Source organism: Acinonyx jubatus, chromosome B4, assembly GCF_027475565.1.
Source record: "Acinonyx jubatus isolate Ajub_Pintada_27869175 chromosome B4, VMU_Ajub_asm_v1.0, whole genome shotgun sequence".
Taxonomy (NCBI): Eukaryota; Metazoa; Chordata; class Mammalia; order Carnivora; family Felidae; genus Acinonyx; species Acinonyx jubatus.
The window spans coordinates 107468945-107489444 of record NC_069387.1 but is presented as its reverse complement, the minus strand read 5'-3'; the positions used below and the strand labels follow the sequence as shown (position 1 = coordinate 107489444).

Sequence of the window (20500 nt, the reverse complement as noted above, 5' to 3'; positions counted from 1 at the left end):
TGATCTCCCCAGAAGAAGATTATACTTTGAAGAGTTTCTCATATTTATCTGCTCCCCCTTCGAATTCTTGATGTTTTTATATATGCATGTCTTAAAGGTCTAGTGTTCTTTGGAAGTCACTCGGGGGGAAAAATGGACTGAATGGTTATAATTAAGATACCTGTGATGACTAATATGTATATTGACTATATGAATATTAAAACATCCAACTTGAGTAATTCATCAAATGAGATGGGCCAGCCTTTTAAATGCATAGAAAGATATAAGAAAGTAAAAAAAAAATTGCAAAGCCTTCTGTGAATCCATGTTTACTGCTGGGTTTATGAGGGCAAAATAGTTTCCGTGACTCCCTTGCTCCTTTCCTTCTGCTGACATATGGAGAAATGCACTAGAAAACCGTGAGGACTCTTCATTTCTGTAATTTCATCTACCCCTACTTTCCCCCATTATCATTCTTTTCAAATAACCATAATTTGAAAACACGAATCAATTAGGATCGTGTTTTCAAGAGGATCAATTATATTAAGCTAAAATTATATCCAAGCCCTGTGAATGTGTTTCTTTCAATAGTCTATTGCTTTTCAATGAAATGAGTGGCAAAAAATTTGTGGTCATCTTTAATCTACCAAAGTATTTTTTTCTTTCATATTTTACTTTCTTTTCAACTACAGTTCTAACATGTAGATTAAAAAATACTATATTCACAAAATGCCTTAACCTTTTTAATAATTTAATAAGCAAATCATTATTTTACATTAAATATCTGTTTCCAAAGGAAAAAATATGTGGAGGCAAGGTAGAAAATGTAAGCAGAGCGGCTTATAAGATAAAGCATCTAGGAAGTCATTTATATGATTTTAATTAATGCTCATTACACTCTAATGCTGACTGTTGTCAATTCCAATATATCTAAGTCAAATGCTTAAATGCCTTTATTTTTTATATTATTGACAAAATGCATGGAAAAGAAGATGGTGAGTAATCTGTTTCTGTATTCCCCCCTTTGGCAAACTTAACATTGCCCCTGCTTCCAAAAAAAATATTAAAAGAAACCCTTTTCTTCAAGAGAAAATTATGGAACTCTTACAACTGAGTAAGGTCTCTTAATGGTTATGAAATATATAATTCCCTCTCCTGGTTTGTTTTTAATTCCATTTCTGTCAAGGATTTCTAATAGTAAATCCAGAGGTGGTATGACAACTTGATTAGCTTACTGTATTTCACATCTGTCTAAGTTTCAGTAGATTTTTCATACACAGACTCAAATAGATACTGATAAAGAATTTTCTTTAGGGAATGAGTCTCCCTTCTGTACCTGGTTGATTGGTGTCATGCTGTTATCCCTGAAATAAATATCTCTCATTGGCTGGCCAGCATCTTGAGAATGTGCTGCTCTACCAAAGATAAGACCCCATCACTTGACACAAAATTTGCGAATACTTTAATTTTGTTGGCTCTGTTCCTCTGAGTGACTCTAGAGGCATTTATTTCTGAAGAATGACAAAAAAGTAAAGAGAGGAAAAAAAGTGTTTGTAGTTAATGATTTTGGCTAACTACTAAATGCAGCCAAGTTTTTGTCTCACTGAATGAAATGGGATAAAGATAGGGAAATGCTCATGTCAGTGTGTAGCTTGTTTATCTGTGGTGTTATTCATGCCACTGAGCAATGAAGGCTGTATTTCCTCAGAAGTTTTTAACAAAATGTTATATTTGTTGGAGGTTGTCCCAGTGGAAACCTCCTTGGAAACCTTGGAAAAAAGTGGTCAAGGACCTTGTCATGTCAGAGAGAAGAATTCTGAAACTCACAATGGAAAGAGCATTTCATATCTTTGTGTTGTTTGTATGTCTCAAGCCAATGTTCTGCATTATCTTTCTTCTCAATAATATTCTTCATGTCTTCACAAATGAGCCTGCTTTTTTTTCCTTATGAAAGCAATTTTCATCTCACTTTATTCCAGCAGGTCTTTAAATGTTACTTCAGTCAAATGGTTAATCATTGGTAAATTTTTGATACTTAAAACTTTATCCTTTAATAAAATTTATTTCTAGAATTTTGTGTAAGCTAGCTTTTGCTAGATAACAAACCACCCAAAATATTTTGTTGTTTTAAGTAACAATCAATTTTAATTTCTTATGAGCCTGTGTGTCAAGTAGGTGATTTTGCTGATTTAGACCTGGTTCAGTTGATTTTGACTGGGCTCACTCAAGTGTGTGTTCAATCACCTGGTGGTAGGCTAGAGGCTACCTGATCTTAGATGACCTTTGTTAAGTAACCGAGTTCTCCTTCACATGATAATCACATCACTCCATAGGCTAACCTGGGGACATTTTCATGACAGTGACAAGAGTGTAAGAAAGTTGGATTGTGCAAAAGCTAGTTCAATACTCTGCTTGAATCAGATTTTCTACTGTTCCATTATCCAAAGTAGTCAAATGGTCAGCCCCAGAAACAGTGGAAGAAGAGACTACTATCAAAGGGCATTCATTGATATAGGTAGGCATAAAACACTATGTCCATCAATACCTTCTACCACAAATTTTATCTGAATAAAAGACATGCAAACAAAGACTAACATATAAAGGTACCCACTGCAAGGATCATTAAAATATGAAAATAATGGAAATGAACCTAAGGAATTGCTTAAATAAATGATGATACATCCATATATCAATTTTATGTAGTCATTGGAAACACTGAGAATAATGTGAATAATATGGGAAAACATTTCTAATATTTTAAGTAATATAGTAAGATATAAAATTGAATATGCAATAAGGTTTAACAGTTAAAAGCCTTTATATATACCTGTGCAAATAACAACAAATCACACAAAATGTTAATAATGATTACCTATAGGTGGTGAACTTAAAGAAATGTTTATTTTTTATTTTCTTTATTTCCTTTATAATCATCATATAGTATTTTATACATATAAAAGAATATAAAATAAACATTATGTAAATAGTAGCCCATGATAGGCAGAATTCTAAGATGGCATCTAAAATTCCCTTCCTTGGGTATTATATACCCTGTGTAATCTCTTCCCCTTAAATGTTAAGAGGGATTATGAATGTTACAAATTTTATTCTCATGATTAGATTATATCACGTGTTAAAACTGAAAGATTTGAAGGTGTAATTAAGATCCCACATTAGTTGGCTTTGAGTTCATTAAAAGTAAGATTATTTAAGGGCACCAGGTGGCTCAGTCAGTTGAGTGCCTGACCTGATTTCAGCTCAGGTCATGATTTCGAGTTCTGTGAGATTGAACCCCACACTGGGCTCTGCGCTGACAGTGTGGAGCCTACTTGGGATTCTCTTTCTGCCCCTCCCTCCACTCTCTCAAAATAAATAAATAAACATTTAAAAAAAAGTTTAGGGGTGCCTGGATGGCTCAGTCAGTTAAGCCTCTGACTTCCGCTCAGGTCATGATCTCATGTCTGTCAGGTCATGATCTCAGTTTGTGAGTTGGAGCCCTGCTTCGGGCTCTGTGCTGACAGCCTGGAGCCTGGAGCCTGGTTTGGATTCTGTGTCTCCCTCTCTCTCTATCCCTCCCTGACTAGTGCTCTGTCTCTCTCTGTCTCTCAAAAATAAATAAATGTAAAAAAAAATTAAAAAACAAAAACAAAAAGTAACATTATTCTAGGTAGTCTGAGCAAATCAGATGAGCCCTTAAAAGGGGCTAGGTCCTTTCTGAAGAAAAAATTCAAAGCATGAGAAAGATTATTTTTCTGTTTTTGGAAAATTAAGATGCCATATTGGGAGAGGTCCATCGGGCTATGACCTGAGGGTACCTTCTAGGAACTCAAAGAGATCCTATGACACTCTAAACAAGAAAATAGTGGCCTTAGTCTCATAGCCCAAAGGAATTGAATTCTACTAACAATAAATGAACTTAAAAGAGGTCCTCAAAACTGAGGAGACTGTAGCCCTGGATGAAGCTTGGATTTCAGTCAACTAACCTGATGCTAAATTTAAATTTAAATTTAAGATGCTAAATTTGTGGTATTTTGCTATGCAGCAATAGAAAACTAATACACAGCCTTACAGAGCAACACCATTTCTTTCCTGGATTTTCTGGATAGTTGTTGCGGGTAATAGTATACAAATCAAAATCATGCCACTCTCACAGAGTTGGTTAACATTATTGTGCATATTCTTTCTCACAGCCTCTCAAAATGACAGTTTAACCCAAGTTACTCATGAATTGAGAGTCACAACATTTAAGTTTTGCTACCTGGACAGTAACATAGAAAATTAAGTAGACTAGTAGAGTCTTGGAATTGACAGGTTTTCCAGCTATCACACAAATATGCTTTTACTGGGTGGATCAATCAATATTTGATTAAACAATAGGTGATGAGTAATGTCCCCATGGTCATAATTAGCAGCATAAATCTTCAGCAAATTTAGAGCCATGCAAATATTTTTTTTACATGAACAATGTATAAAAACATCAGGAATGACAGTAACAACCCAGAATTTGACACTGTATCATACTTGGTGTTCTTCTATCTTTGTTACCTCTGGTAGATAATTATCTTTTCCTCCAAGCTCCAGCTTAGCATCAAAATAATTTTCAGGACAGCAACTATAACCAATACATCTGCTTTGGCCTGGGAAATAAAATCAATTTTCCCTTGAGAACATAGCATTTATTCCATGATTTAAATAACTCATTTTTTCCAGTGCATTTCAGTAATTGAAGACTAACTAGACAAAGTCTGTTTCATTCATTTCAATTACAACTCTAAAATGGACTAATAGAATTCATTGTAATAAAGCTCAAAAGAAGAGTTAACAAGATTTGTGAGAAAGTGGCATCAAACATACTATGCTGATTCCTTTTCCTGAGGACTTACTTAGTCCAAAAGTGGCTGGGTACCATTGTAGCTGTAACCCTGAATTTGAGCAAGGCCACAACCATACTGTTATAAGAATATTGATTCCTTATAATTTCTTTGGACAAATCTCAGTGGTCTTTCATTCATTTACCCTTCCAAGATCATTGTGCAACTTTGGACAGTGTCATCTGGACTTCAGTTTATACAACGTAATAATTTAGTCTGTATAAATATAAGATGACTTAGTCTATAGTAGCAGTTGTAAAGTATGGCCTTAGATCAGCAGCATTAGCATTACCTCAGAACCTCTTAGAGATGTAAATTTTTTACCTGTGACTTAATGAATCACAAACTCTAGGATTAGGGGTGGTCAGCAACGCATGCTTAAAGAACAAGTCTGCGAGGTGGACTAGATTATCTCTGGAGACATTTTAGATCTGATGCTGTGTCCCTCTAGCAGCATTAGGTTGTTGCACACACAACTGTGATTTTTCAAAGTCCCAGCTTAGCTGAACATGAGGATTTTTAGTTTAGAAAGGGACCAAGGTTATCCCTCTTTGGGAATGGTCGGGTCTACAGTGTTGATTTTAAAATTAAGGAATTGCTTGCATTTGCCCCCAGTACACTTCTCTTTTTACTCCCTCCGCTGAAGGTCCTAGCCACTCGTGCCCCCATCTTGTCACCCTTGGCTCTAGGAAGTCACATTCCCAAAAAGACAGTTTTGGTTTTGATGTAAAATGAAGTCTCTGCATTGTAGATAGATTAAATTCATATATCAGAAACTCTTGGAAATTCATTCCTTATTTCTATTAAAAAAACAAAAAACATGAGAGAGAAGAGGTTATTAGCTTTGGATCTGGATAAAACTAAGTTTGAATTCTGACTTTATGATTTAAACTTCTGTAAATTGCCTGATGTCTCTGTGTCTTTTCCTTTATAATCTGTAAAAACAGAAATACTGACAACCCTGAAAGAAGACACTATGAATGCAATTACCTGGCATGTAGCAGGTGCTCAGTAAATTGTATTTTTGTTCCATTTCCCAGTCTCGACAATCAGGGATTGGGTGCCAGACAACTCCATTTTCCAAAACCATTTGCTGCCTGAGCTAGCTGGCCTACATCCACAATCCCCGTGTTCCAGACAGATAAACTTCTACCTACTGACTGGACATTTCAGTTTTGTGGCACCATCATCATCACTGATTGTTTCACTTCACTTTTGACTACTTTTCATCCTCCTACTCCCTTTGCCAATGATGGTTTGTAGTTGGCGGTAAACATTCTAATCTCAGGAAGCATCTATGGTAGTAATAATAATGATAAGAATTTAAACTAATAATGAAGTTAGTATTTATTGAGAATTTACCATGAGTCAGGTACTCTTATATGTAACGATTAATTGGCTCATCAAAGCAACTTTTAGACATAGGTAGTAATATTATCCCCATGTTATGGATAAGGAAACTGAAGCAGAGAGAAGACAAGTATCTGGTCCAACATCACAAAACAGAAATGACAGAGCTGGACTAGGAATAAGCATAGAAATAAAATAGGATTTTTTGCAATCTGAACTTCCATGGAAAATTTTAAAATAACTAGACAGCTTAAGAAAAATATTTTTAAAGCCAGACTCACATATAAAGTTCTCAAAATGTAATGATACTTGAAATGAATAACTATATTGGGGAAAAATAAAATTCAGCTTATATTATTGTCCACATTGACATACTTCACATACACGTTCCTCAATTTATTTGTAATGTCCAATATAGCTGGATCGAGTTCTGAAGTATGAAGTGTGTATTTGTGGATGTGTGTATGCACTTATCTGTGTGTTTATACACAATTTTCACAATACAGAAATCAGACTGAGACATCTTCTGAGTTTAAGAACCAGATGAAATTATCAAGGATCATTTGACATGCCGAATTCTAAAGTACATAGTTTAGTACAAACATACATATCCTTACAGTTACCAGTTACTTACTAATACCATTGTATCTAAATAGGGTAAGTTATCAAAGAATAGACAGGTTTAATTATATACAATCTGTTTCCAAAACTGGGTTTGCTATCCCCTTCAGCACTCAGAAGGTACATATAATATTCAATCAATCATCTGTGGGAAGTCCAAATCTCAAGAGGCATTAAAATTCTCAGGGATAGGGGAAGAGAAATATCATTGTCGTAACCTTTACCTCTGAGTTCCTATTCCAATAAATTAAGTCATTGTAGGGATTGTTTTATCATCTCAACCATATCATTTCTCTCCTACCATGTTGACCTAAATATAGAGTTCTACCTTTTTCTTTAATTTCTACAAAACAGCTACATGCCCCCACCCTACAACACCCACAGAGCATTTTACTTATTCTTTCAACAAATATTAGTGAAATCTACAATATGGGTTATGTACTATCTAGAAGCAGGGATATAAGTGAGATAGATAAGATCTCCTATGTATCAAATCCAATGATTTGTAAGCAATAAGTATTAAATAAGAAAACAGGAGATAGTGGTACATACTCTATTTTAAACATTTATGTATGTCTGTATGCATTTAAAGAGCACATATGTAGACATAGGAGAAGACTTGACAAGACACAAATATGGCAAATAAGCCAAAGACAAGAATCCAGAATGACCAACTCCTCTAATTTTGTCTGTTTTTAGGGGAAAGTGTGAGTAATAGACTTTTCAGGAGATAAGGGAAGGTGAGAAAAATTTCTCTTTACAATTAAATAACTTCAGAATCAATGTTGGGTATCCAGCTAAAACTTCCTCAGCCATTTCTGTAATCCCCAAGCTTCCATGGATACTGTGATACTTAACTGCTCATATTATCTCCCTTCATCCTCTCTTTTCTCTTCTTTATTCTCCCTACTTCCAGTTTACGCTCATTTGTGTGCGTAACAAATTTCTTCCTCCTTGTCTCCTCCACTCTATGAGCTAAAAACTAAAAGCCAAATGTTCTTTCCTCAAGGTAATTTTTAAACAAACATAGTTCTTGTTCAATGAAGAATTCTAGTAGCTCAGCTAATAAGAAAATATATTTCAATCCCACTAAATAGGAAAGTCAATTTTGATTTGCAAACATTTGAAAATAATTTCAGTAATGATTGGATCATTTTAAACATTGAAATTAAATAAAAAATAACGGGGGCACCTGGGTGGCTCAGTCGGTTAAGCGGCCGACTTCGGCTCAGGTCATGATTTCGCGGTCCATGAGTTCGAGCCCCGCGTTGGGCTCTGTGCTGACAGCTCAGAGCCTGGAGCCTGTCTCAGATTCTGTGTCTTCCTCTCTCTGACCCTCCCCTGTTCATGCTGTGTCTCTCCCTGTCTCAAAAATAAATAAAAAGTTAAAAAAATTAAAAAAAAATAAATAAAAAGTAACGGTATTGAAATGTTGCCTAAGATATTCACTAAGAATGTTTAAATTACTGGCCAGCTTTGATGGTTTTTCAGGTCTGTTTGTTTGGAACTTCAATTAAAGAGTTAATTACAGTGTAGAACCTTGTTGTTCAAATACATTTTTGTAAATATTCCACTCCATTTTTTTATAGTCTTTCTCAAATTTTGGTGGCAATTATTACTATTATACTTTAAAATCTGATAGATAATTGAATTAATGGCTTAATAATTTATTATTTAATTTTTAAAAATTTGTTTTCCATTTCAGTTATTGTACTGCAACATTATTGCATCTCTTTGTAATATTGATGTGATAACACTATATAACAGAATTCTTTTCTTCTACAACTGTTGTTCTTTTATAAGAATGCTGCTCTATTAATCATAGCTGTGGCAGCTCAATTCTTGGATTGTAGCATAAAATGTAATTTATTAAAATCTGTTCCAGCCAGATCTGAGACAGGGAGTTCAGTATTTATTAATGCCTTCTCCATTTTAGGCTTAGGGAAAACTGAATTAAATACAGCAAAACTCAGGGCACTGTCTTCCAACTCAAATTTTTGAGGCACAAAAAAGTCTCTATCAACTAAAAGACTAAAATAAAAATCAGTTTCTGAAGGCTTTTGACATTTTTGTGTTTCTTTATCTTCTAGAGAAGTGCCTTTGTAATTAAGTGCTAAGCCACTATACTATATTTTCTTGTAGACTGATTCTTTGTGTACATATTTAATATATATATATTAAAGAAAAACATACTTTTTTTCTGGTAGGTACTATAGGGAAAGATGACAATTTGTTGAGGGTAATAGAGTACATACTTTGTAAGCTGTTAATGACAGAACAGTAAATGTTTTCAAAATAATTAGATGTTCTTCAGAATTTATCTTTTCTGTTTTCAAATGTTTGTGTATTTTCACATAATATAAGAATTGGTAATAGTTTCTTTAGTATTCATTTTAAAAAGAAAAAAAATAAAAATCTTTAAAAGCATTCCAATATCTCTATTTTAAGGTTTGTGGTGACTTTCTAATGTGTCAAGTAGGTTAGACTAAACGAGTCAGAATTCCCTTTGTTCTATGCTTCCTAATAAGGGAGCGGGGGAGGGGGCACAACAAATTCTAACAAGATTTGGAGGGTGAAGGGAAGGTAGCAGTCATTTTTCCATTGCTGCCCATGTGCTGACTCACCATGTGGAATGAAGGAGCATTTGGACTAGGTATGTGTAGGATGCCTTCATCATCAAGGTCAGCAACAAGAATGGCACAGAATTCAGACAGCCCTTGGGGAACTCCTAGATCGTGTTTCTGAGATTCCAGCCAGCTCATGATCTTCCCTTCCAGACTGCTGCCCTGTGTACCTCAGCCTCTAGCATTAGAAGTGGAAGGAGGCTTGCAGGCCATGTTGAAGTAGGTCCCTCCCCTGCCTAATGTGTAAGCCGTTTCCCTGTGTGTGTGTATGTTTGTGTGTGTTTGCGTGTATGTGTGTGTGTGTGTGTGTGTGTGTATGTGTGTGTGTATGTGTATTTCCTAGTGGTTGATGGCTGACAGATACAAGGTCTAGACTTTTTTCCTTGCTCATCAAGTATCTCTTGATCTCTCCTAAATTGCCTTGTAAGTCTCATATTCATGCACAGTTCTGCACATAACATAAAAATTAGGCTGTAATTATCTACCTATCTTTAGAGAAACAGCTAAGAACCTTTGTAACTTCATTAGTCTAAGTACTTCTTTACCCCTATACCACCCATTTGGCATCTATCAAATATAGTGTGTTAGTGATGGTTGATTTTTGTGTGTGTGTGTTTGTTTTGAGTTTTAAAAAATTCTATTTACTTATTTTTTATTTGTATTTTGTTAGTATAAATAATTTCTTCTTCTGAGTTACACTACTTCCTCACTCCACCTCTAAGAATAAATACCTTTAGAATGCAGCCCACATAATCTCTTTGTATTACTCTCTAGGCAACACTGAACACAGTCACTTGCACATTAAATTCTCAATAAATAACTGTTGGATCAAAGTGAATCTGTCAAAAATGATGAAGGGTCTGAGACTTTACCCTACTTCTAAGCTAACAAGTTATTCTGCCACAGTTTCATAGATGCTGGCAGAAGGCCAAAGACCCCTGGGGTAGAGACAGAAGACTTTATGGCTCACGATACAGCAAGCAGCATGAGCTTCATGTTTACATCCTTACTCTTTCCCCAAAGCCCTAGGGAGTGCCATGAAGAATGGCCCAGATGGATACTGCACCAGCCGTGGGCCCATGTCATAACTGTGGAATTCTGAGTTTAGGTTTTTCCCAATCTTATTATGGATGGAGAGAGTTATTGTCTCTATTATCCTGGTCAGCAAACCAATGTGCCCACTAGCTCACAGGCAGACACCTCGTCTATCCTTTCAGGATGGTTACTGCACAAACATCTAAAAAGATAGTCCAAGCCAAAATTGTCACACAATGCATGAAAAACTGTGGAAAATCACACCCCTCCCCACCACTCCAACACCCCACCCCCACCCCGCAATAGAATCCTCTACTGGAAAACAGTAGCTATTTCTTAAACTCAGTGAAATGGCATTTTGAATATCCTTTATATTTAAAATGTTGGTCTGTTTACTTATAATACAGTTTTGTTTTCTATAGATCTCATTCCCAAATATTTACAGCTTGGGACAAAGTTGCCTCATACTCTATAATTAAGTACCATTGAATCTGGCATGTTATCCTGCTTTAAAAGCATATTGCAAATCACATGCTATTAATCTCCATGGAGATAGCTGAGCTGTCAATCACTTCTTAAATTCACAAAAATTCAGTGGACTGTGCGGAAGAAATTGGAGCATTTGGGACTAGACAAATCTGTATCAAGTTGTTCCTGGGAGATATGGTGACCAAAATAGCTTACTTGGGATGCACATCCAATTTCATTCTTTTTCTGTGCTAAATTTTAAACCAAGCTATTCCAAAGAGATAAAAGAAATATGGCACTTGCAGTGAATGGTTGGAGAAGTAAACTATTTTGAATACATGGTTGACAGTTGATTATTAAGAATGAGGTAAAATAACATTGGAAAGTACATTTCTAAAAAAGCCAAACCATGAAAAATATTTATATGCATGCAAATTCTGCATATAATCACCAGAAGTTTGAATTTGAGTTTCCATTTATTTCAAATATAGGCTTATGTGGAAAACATTAATTTCATAATTTTAGAGGAATTTTGTGTGAAGGGAGATAACAAAATGAATGCACCCTTAACTAAAAGACCATGTGACTATATGACATAATCATTATATTACCTTATTTTATCTTTATGTCAGTTTTATTTGATATGCAGGAAATTTATGAAAACCTTTATTTTATTAACATTAGAATGGATTCAGAGAGTTTATGTGTTTTTTCCAAGGTTTCAGAGCTCTTAACTAACAGTGTATTTACCAGAGCTCAGCCCTTCTTGGCTAGAGTTATTTTCACTATGTTATAAATTCAGTTTGATTAATAATATCTATCATTTATTAAACATTAAAAATGTGTCTGGCACTGTGTAAGGAGTTTCCTTGGGCTATCTCATTTAATTTTCATAACATCACTACCATATAGGGTTAATTATTATTTTCAATATATTCAATATGTGGTAATTTTACGAGGTCACAGAGACCATAAGAATTTGATCCCAGCCTCAAACTTAGGAATTCCAGAACCAGGAATCTAAACTGAGATGCAATCATAGAAATTTAATAGATTCAGCAACCTTTTAATCACATATAACCATATCATATACTGGGGACTTGAAAAACTCCTCTGTCAATCATAAAATATATTTTACGATTCCATCAACCACTTAAACTTCAACAGAAACTCATTAAAAATGTAAATTCAAGCATGCTTTTTTAGCCAAAAGGCTAACCTTAGAGGAAAATATCAACCGAAAATTCTGTCAGTAAATAATACAGTCTATCATGTATGATAAATAAAGTATCATCAAGCCATCTCTTTCAAAAGTCATTTTGAAATATGTTAGCAGGTGAAATATTTTCATTTCTACTGCCGAGAGTTAACATTACATTCACTTTGTTCGATATCCAGTGCTCATTTGATCTGGCTGATGATTCAGAGGCAGAAGCTAAGCTTAGGTTCTGTTTATTATTCTCTGCAAATTTCATATTACTCTGTGATGTTCTAGAAACAAAACAATTATTATTCAGCTCCCACAGGGAAAGCAAAGCTGTATATAAAGCTGTAGCCAGCCAGTTTCATTCCTACAGCAGCATTTTATGAAAGTTTCCCTGCAATTTTGTTAAGGAAAGAAAAATAATCAGAATGCATTCAAATTCAAAATCCTTGAAATCCATCCCACCTACTAATCTAGTAGATTTTGAAGTCACATTTCAAAGCAGTGGGAATTCAGAAGAATTTACTCTGACATGCTGCTAAAAACAAAACAAAACAAAACAAAACAAAACAAAACAAAAACAAGCTACAGAAAGATTATTTGTATTGGCTTTGCCTTTTCAGAAATAGATAAGACATAATACAGTGTTTACAAAGAGCTGCATCACAAAGACTGAGAAATTAAATCAAATTTAAGGTTAGAGAAAAATAGATTTTTCTCATTTTCCATTCCTTTCCTTGAGGAAACTTTTATGCAAAAATACAACAGAACACGGTCTTGATGATGATGATGATGATGATGATGATGATGATTGTTATTCCAAGTTTTTATTTAAATTCACTGGTTAACATACAGTGTAATATTAGTTTCAGGTGTGGAATTTAGTGATTCATCACTTACATACAACACCCAGTGCTCATCACAAGTGCCCTCCTTAATTCCCATCACCTATTTCACCCATCCCCCCACCTCACCCTCCCTCTGGTATAACTGTCAGTTTGGTCTCTATAGTTAAGAGTCTGTTTCTTGATAATATTATAAACTCTTAAATATATGTGTGGTAAGATCAGACATTTTTATGGAAAATAATTTACAGTATATGGGAAAAGAAAAGAACAATCCAATGGCCCCTTTTCCAATTAATCCTTTGGACCAAAGTTGCACTGATTCAGTTACACCACAGCCATTACACACTCTAACTTAATGTTTAAGTCTGTATTTTGAATGAGTTTAGTGACAATTTTCAGCACTTTCTTTAGAAAGTATGATGTAAGTAGAAAATGTCTCATTAATCTCTCTGAATGAACTTATGGTAAAATATCAAGTAAACAATTTATTTTTCTTCTTTCTTGTATTCCTAAATGAAAATTGTAGAAATCTCTTAATTTAACACTTTTTCATTATAAGATGTCAAATGAATCATTCTATAGTGCCATCAGAAAATTCTAATTTTCCAATGATGCCAAATTTAATAGTCTTACTTGCTTTAGTGATACTTAGTTTTAGGTAGGATAGCTTGACTGTGTAGCTTACTGGAACTAATAGATCCAGGTGGAATAAATTATGTATTTTGTTAAGAAATAATATTTTTAAGTTCATTTTTGCGAGAGAGTGTGTGCACGAGTGGGGGAAGGGCAGAGAGTAAGAGGAGACAGAGGATCCCAAGCAAGCTCTGCTCTGTCAGTGCAGAGACCCCTGAGGGGCTCAAACTCACCAGCCATGAGATCATGACCTGAGCTGAAGTCAAGAGTCAGTCAAGAGTCACTGGCTTAACCAATTGAGACACCCAGGTGCCCCAAGAAATACTATTTAAAGAGCTGTCAGCATGGAGTTTCCTTGGGGTTCTCTCTCCCTCTCTCTGTTTGCCCTTCCCCTTCTCTCTCTTTCTCTCAAAATAAATAAACATAAACAAATAATAAATATCCTAAAAGATGTACTAAATATACTAAATAATAAACATACTAAAAATAAAAATAAACTACAAAAAGAAAGTAAAAAATAATATTTAAAAATATTTTTAAAAATGACTGTAGGTGGGATATTCATAATAAAATTCCATTTTTTAGGACACAAAAAATCCCAATGTATCCTTTTTTTAAAAAATCCCTATATATTCTAAAACTTACAATAGTTGACCACATTATCTGATCCCAGTGCAATAAAACTATACATCTAAAAGCCACAACAAAAAACATTATCTTATTCATCTACAAATTATATCAAAACAAAACACAAAACTGTCTCTTAAGCAACTCAGGAGTTATAAGGGAAGTTTTATCACAAATATCAAAATCTTTAAAATTATGCCAATTAAAGCCTAACATACAAAAATATATGGGGAAGATAGATAGGGCTCAAAGGAAAACTCTTATATTTAGTACATATACTCATGGAGGAAACAAAAAGGAGGAAAAATAACTCAGTCATTCAAGACACAACAATAGGAAAGCTACAATAAAATTAACAGAAAGGCATAATGAAGAAAATGACCAATGTTAAAGCAAGACTTGAGTTAGACAAATACAAAGGAGAACAAAAAATCAGAACTTCTTCAGTACTTGGTTGTTTGAAGAGATGCTGTCTGCTGAACCATCTTGCAAACATGAGAAAAATCTGAAGACCAGTAAGGTTGGCAGGGCAGACAGATAAAAGGCTCTGGCTTCTTCATTCACAGAATGCACATTTATTGAATTGTTACTCTGCTCTAGGCATGAATCAAAGCATTGGGAATGAAACGGGGGAAAAAAAGCTATAAAAATCCTTGTTCTCACAATGTTTACATTTTAGTAATATTCAGGAAGGTCAACCAACCAAGGGAAAAAAATGTAAGTTAATTTTACAGTATACAGAGGTATATGGGAAAAATAAAATGGAGTAAGGCACCTCAGGAAATACGTGGATGGTAGTGATTTTTAAATAGCTTGGTCAGTGTAGCCTCAATGGGAAGATGATATTTGAATAGACTTGAAGGAACTGAGGGTGTTAGCCACCCAAAGCCTTCAGGGAGGTATTTATCAGGGAGCTAGCAATATGATCATATGCTCATACATTTTTGTAGAATTTTGAGAAATTACATTTTTTAATCTTCAATTAGGTACTATTACTGTCTCTTAACTTAAAATTCGTCTTCCTAATACCCCTATTTTTGTAGGGTGGTGTCTCAGTGTCATAGGCATTTTTGGAAAACCAGCTAAAAAAAAAAAGTTGAGCTGGGATACATTTAATATGATTACATATGAGTTCAGTGGGATATATGTATATAATTCTCAGAAACTTCCATTTATGGTTATTATATGGCTAGTTATCCCAACAGAAGTATGACTTCTAGAAATAATTCTATTGCTCATGGAACTGATACTTTGAGGGTTGTGACCTAAAGGTGAAGGGCCAGAGACCATATGATGTTATGAGTTATGTTACCCACAATTTCATGTTATTGCTCTAGAGTGTAGAGATTTTGATGTGTATGATATTTTTCAGCTTTTTGAGAATTATAATTTGTTGTGATTTATTTTTTATTCTAATAAAGATTTACTTTTTACCTTATTTTATAGTAATAATTTTGTGTTTTTCTTAACAAGATTCTAGAGTTTATTTACTTACACAGTAAGAGATTAACTCAGAGTGGTCATAGGGGCCAAATCACAGAGGACAGCCTAATAGAAATACACTGCAAGACACATACACAATTTTATAGCATCCAGTAGCCACATAAAAAAAGTAAAATGAAACCAAAATAATTTAGTAATATATTTTATTTAACCCTATACATGCAAAACATTATCTTCTAAACATGTAACCATCATAAAACTATTAATGCAATATTTTGCTTTTTTTTTCTTTTTTTCTCATAAGAAGTCTCTCAAATCCAGAATGTATTTTTTACTTAAAGCATAAGCATAGCATCATTTGGACAATCTACATACCAAAGCTCAATAACCACATGTAGCTAGTGGCTACTGATAAGGACAGCAGAGCATTAGAACATGTAACTTTAATGAAATGGGCAGCAATAGAAGGCGGTCAGCAGAGAAGTGACACGATCTGATATATAATATAAGAGAATCACTCTGCATTTAAGAGTAGACTGTAGACATATAAGGTTTCAAGTAGAGAAAGAGGTTAGGAGGTATCACAATAATTCAGCCAGAGAAAAGGTGCCATATATCAAGATGGTAGGAATGGATGCAATAAAATGGAGTCAGATTCTGTGTGTATTTTACAAGTTAAGACATCAAGATTTCGCTAATGAGTAAAGTGAGAAAGAAGGGAAACATTTTATGAGAACTGGACAAATGTTAATGTCATTTATTGAACTGAAAGCTAGTTTGAATTTATTTATTTATTTTTTTGTATCTGTTTTTTGGGTTCTCGTTTTCATGATATTTTCGAGCCAGTAAATCAACCAATCTTAACTCTTTATGTGATATTATAAATGTCTCTATTTTATAAGTCATTTTGAGTTGAGTTCCTTCTTAAAGCTGAAAGTTGAATGCACATATTATGAAAGGTGGTGATATGTTTTCATTTCATTTTTCCAGATTTTCCATATTCTTCTACCCCAATAAACAAAACATAAACATCATAAGTTAAAAAGAAAACACACTTTGGGAAATGACTGATCCTGAATGTTATTTAAATAAGATGTGTACATGCCTGGTTTTACTTGGGCAGCACCAGTTAATGCCTGTTTTTCCAGTGTCATTATTGATACCAGCTCCTTTGATTCTCAAAACCCTTGGCTTAGAAAATAAATAACATACTTACAGTATATTACCTTTTACCACAATATTGTCATGTTACAAACTATCCCCAAACTTAGTGGCTTAAAATAAAAACTATTTATTTTTATGCATCTGAGCTCAGTTGAATGAATCTGCTGGCTGAGCCAGCTTGGATGCTCTTCTTAGCTGGGCTTGCTTATGCTTTTGGGGTCAACTAGCAGGTTGGCAGCTACCTACTGGTCTAGAATGACCTCAGCCAAGATGACATGTACGTTTCAGTTGGTCTTCCTCTAGCAGTCCATCCCCGGGCTTGTTCTCATGGTCAATTCAGAGTTTTGAGAGGGTAAATGGAAGCATGCAAACTAAAAACTAGCACGGCATCATTTTCACACCACTGCACTAGTATATTCTTTTGGCTAAACAAAACCACAAAGCCAGTCCAGACTTAATGGGGAAAGGACTAAGAAGTTACAGAGCAAAGGTTGTTAGACACGCTAAAGTCATTTTCTTTTTTTTGATGTGTCAGTGCAATCAACCAGTCACTTTGCCTCTTCCTTAAGTCCCTTCAGTTTTCTCTAGTCAATTACACATGCCTTTTCAAAAAACACATTTCGAAACGTTCATTCTTAAAAAAATATCTATATTCTATAAAGCTTTATGTTATGGGGCCTCTACAATGAACTCATAGTAAACATTTGACAAACTCACTGTATAAGATTCATTTCCTTGACATTTTTCTCAAAAATATATTTCCATGAAACTTCCAAATTCCCCTAATTTATTTTAATGTTTGATATAGATAGAATTATATTTTTGTCTGCATATTCTTAAAATGAGTTCTTCCTTCCTTTATAAGTAAGCCAGCTGGGAAAATATCAGACACAATCATCTAACAAAACTTGCCAAAGAGATTATTTGTCTTTTAAAATTCAAGTGATTATTATAACCCAATAAGCATTTCCTTGAAAACTACCATATGCTCTTGATTGCTGATAACAGTTATGAGTATTCAGGAAGGCCGTATATTGATTTCCATCCCTTCAATAACAGATCTAGTGTTTTCTTTTATTATCTAGTTTATGTTCTCATCACTGTTCTTCAATATAATTGTTCTCTATACTTTTATACTATATAATGTCTCCCATTCAAAAATATAAAATAGTACTTAAGGATCTTCAAATATATATGATATTAAAACTGTCTACTAATTAAAATGGCCCAGTGTGTGTGTGTGTGTGTGTGTGTGTGTGTGTGTATATGTATATATATATATATATATACATATACATATATACATATACATATATACATATATATACATATATATATACATATATATACATATATATATACATATATATATACATATACATATATACATATATATATATACATATATATATATTATACTAGAGCTGCAATATCACTTTTTATCACTATATATATTCTAGAGCTCCAATATCACTTTTTTGGAAAACTCATGTACTAGGACAAACTTCTTTCCAAAGTATCTTTTCCTTTAAAAATAGATTTCTCACTTGTTGCTTATTATATGGATGCCACTGGGGCCTGTGAAATACAGTCTCTTATGTATAAGTACAGATTATTACAAAATAAAGCCTTTTTATTATTATTCAGAAAATTGGATACTTTCCACAGTCTCACAAAAATTATTGGCTAAAGCTTGCTCAGTGGAAGAATTGTTGCTTCATATTTCTACAGTGTATTTTGGGATTAAGCAAACTTCATGAACCCAAAATCTCCATGTTGAAAAATGCCTTGAATAAAAAGATACAGCAATTTTTAATCATCTTCATAAAATACAATTTTGTAAACTTTCCCAAAATAAATGCAGAGGACAACATATGAGGCTGTTATTTGCTTTCAGCTTTAACAGATATTGTCACATTAAAACAGAGTATAGTTATTTTTCCTTGATTTTAAATATCAATAATTCTTTCTAGATATTTTAATTTTTTTAAGTAAATAATCTATTAAGCTATTGAATAGTTGTGGAAAACCCATAAAAAGGCTTTCATAAAAACACACCCAGAAAAAAGTATACATTACTAAAAAAAGTATACACTTAGTATGTACCCAGAAAAAATATATACATTACTAAAAAAAGTATGCATTTAGTATGTACTAGTAATCTTTTAGTAAATAGAGGAATGGAACACATGAATACATTTTTTTTTTAATGTATAAGAGGGATACGCAAGAAAATGTCTATATTGTTCATGGCTTATTCTATAATGAAGCCATCTGTTACAAAGAACAAGAGGATGAGTCAAAATGACTGCTTATTGCTAATATTCTAGTCATCCAAGCTATATTACAAAAATTTATCTGATCAAAGATCATGGTGGTTAAGTAACAATATGATACGCTTGATATAAGAAGTTTGATAGTTCCTAGAAATATGATATGATTCTTGAGAACAAATATAGATTGTCTTTCAAAAAGAAAAGAGATTACCCACTCAATATTATTGAAATTCTACACTTGCAAAATTCCAGTTATGCAATTGTTTTTATCTTTTACTACCTAATTAACAAAACTGCAAAATATTTTATTAAAGTAATTGATTCCAGAAACAAGCTGTTTGGTTCTGATAGTTAAGTGAGAAAAAGCAGAGATCTAAACAGGGAAATATCTAAAATCCAAATATATGGTTACAAATACATGAACTTTTCTAGAAGGAGTAGCATGGCCCAACACCTGTGAATTAATATTTCATAAAGATAATCATGATTGTTCACCATAGTCTTAGGAAATCCATCCATGGTAATATTGAATCAGTTTTTTCTATTCTATTTCAGGTATTTTGTGTGTATCTCTTCTCTTGTGTGGGAATGAACAACTTCTTCGATCATTTGAGGTCAGTAGAAATCCAAGTTTCTGTATTGCTATAGTGTACTGTAATGATTTTAAAATGTTTGTTATGTTCTAAATTTTAACTCTGGTAGCTGATTTGATGGTTACTTTATATATCTTGATTGTCTCTGTTTCAGTCTGAAGTTTCCATTTTTTCTACCCTCTCTCTGGTCTTGATTCTATATCTGTTTGGGCATCCATTGAAACAATGTTTTTCTTGGCAACTCTTTGACTTCTTGATATGTAGCTTTCCAGCAGAATAACCACCCAACTAAATCCAGGCCACCCAACTAAATCCAAGTTGCAGAAAAATTAGCAAGTAAATTCTTGTATTTTAAGCCCCCAATTCTTAAGATGGTTTATTCTACAAAATTAAATAACTGATATACTCCATCCCAAATATTGGAATTCAGTGTGGCACTGTCCATTTTAAAGCTCTTCAGGTGATTCTGATGTGAAGTTGCTGTTGAGAGCAATAGCCTCAGAAAGTTGAGATCACAGAACATTTATCCATAGAAATTCTAAGTGAAAATATTTGAACACATTAACTTTTTAATACTAGGAAGTGCAGGGCTTAATATATACATGGCTTTGGGACCTATTTCTGAACATAAAAGGCTTTGTGTTAAATATAGATTGTTGAATAGAAAAAATAGAGTTGTCACTGTTGTGTGCACAATTTTAGAAAAATATTTAATGAGTTTGCTAAGAAGACTGGATCACGATTAACTAAGTTGTTTATTTGAT

The 20500-nt window shown here is 33.6% G+C and overlaps 1 long non-coding RNA gene across 1 annotated transcript in view; it reads left to right on the top strand.

Annotated features, from left to right (window-relative positions):
- Positions 1–19965, top strand: part of LOC113602890 (uncharacterized) — a 551376-nt gene extending 531411 nt beyond the window's left edge. Inside the window, exon 5 of the long non-coding RNA XR_008300378.1 lies at positions 19699–19965. This is a non-coding gene — a long non-coding RNA (uncharacterized LOC113602890). The remainder of the gene's footprint in view (positions 1–19698) is intronic.
- The last annotated feature ends 535 nt before the right edge of the window (positions 19966–20500 follow it).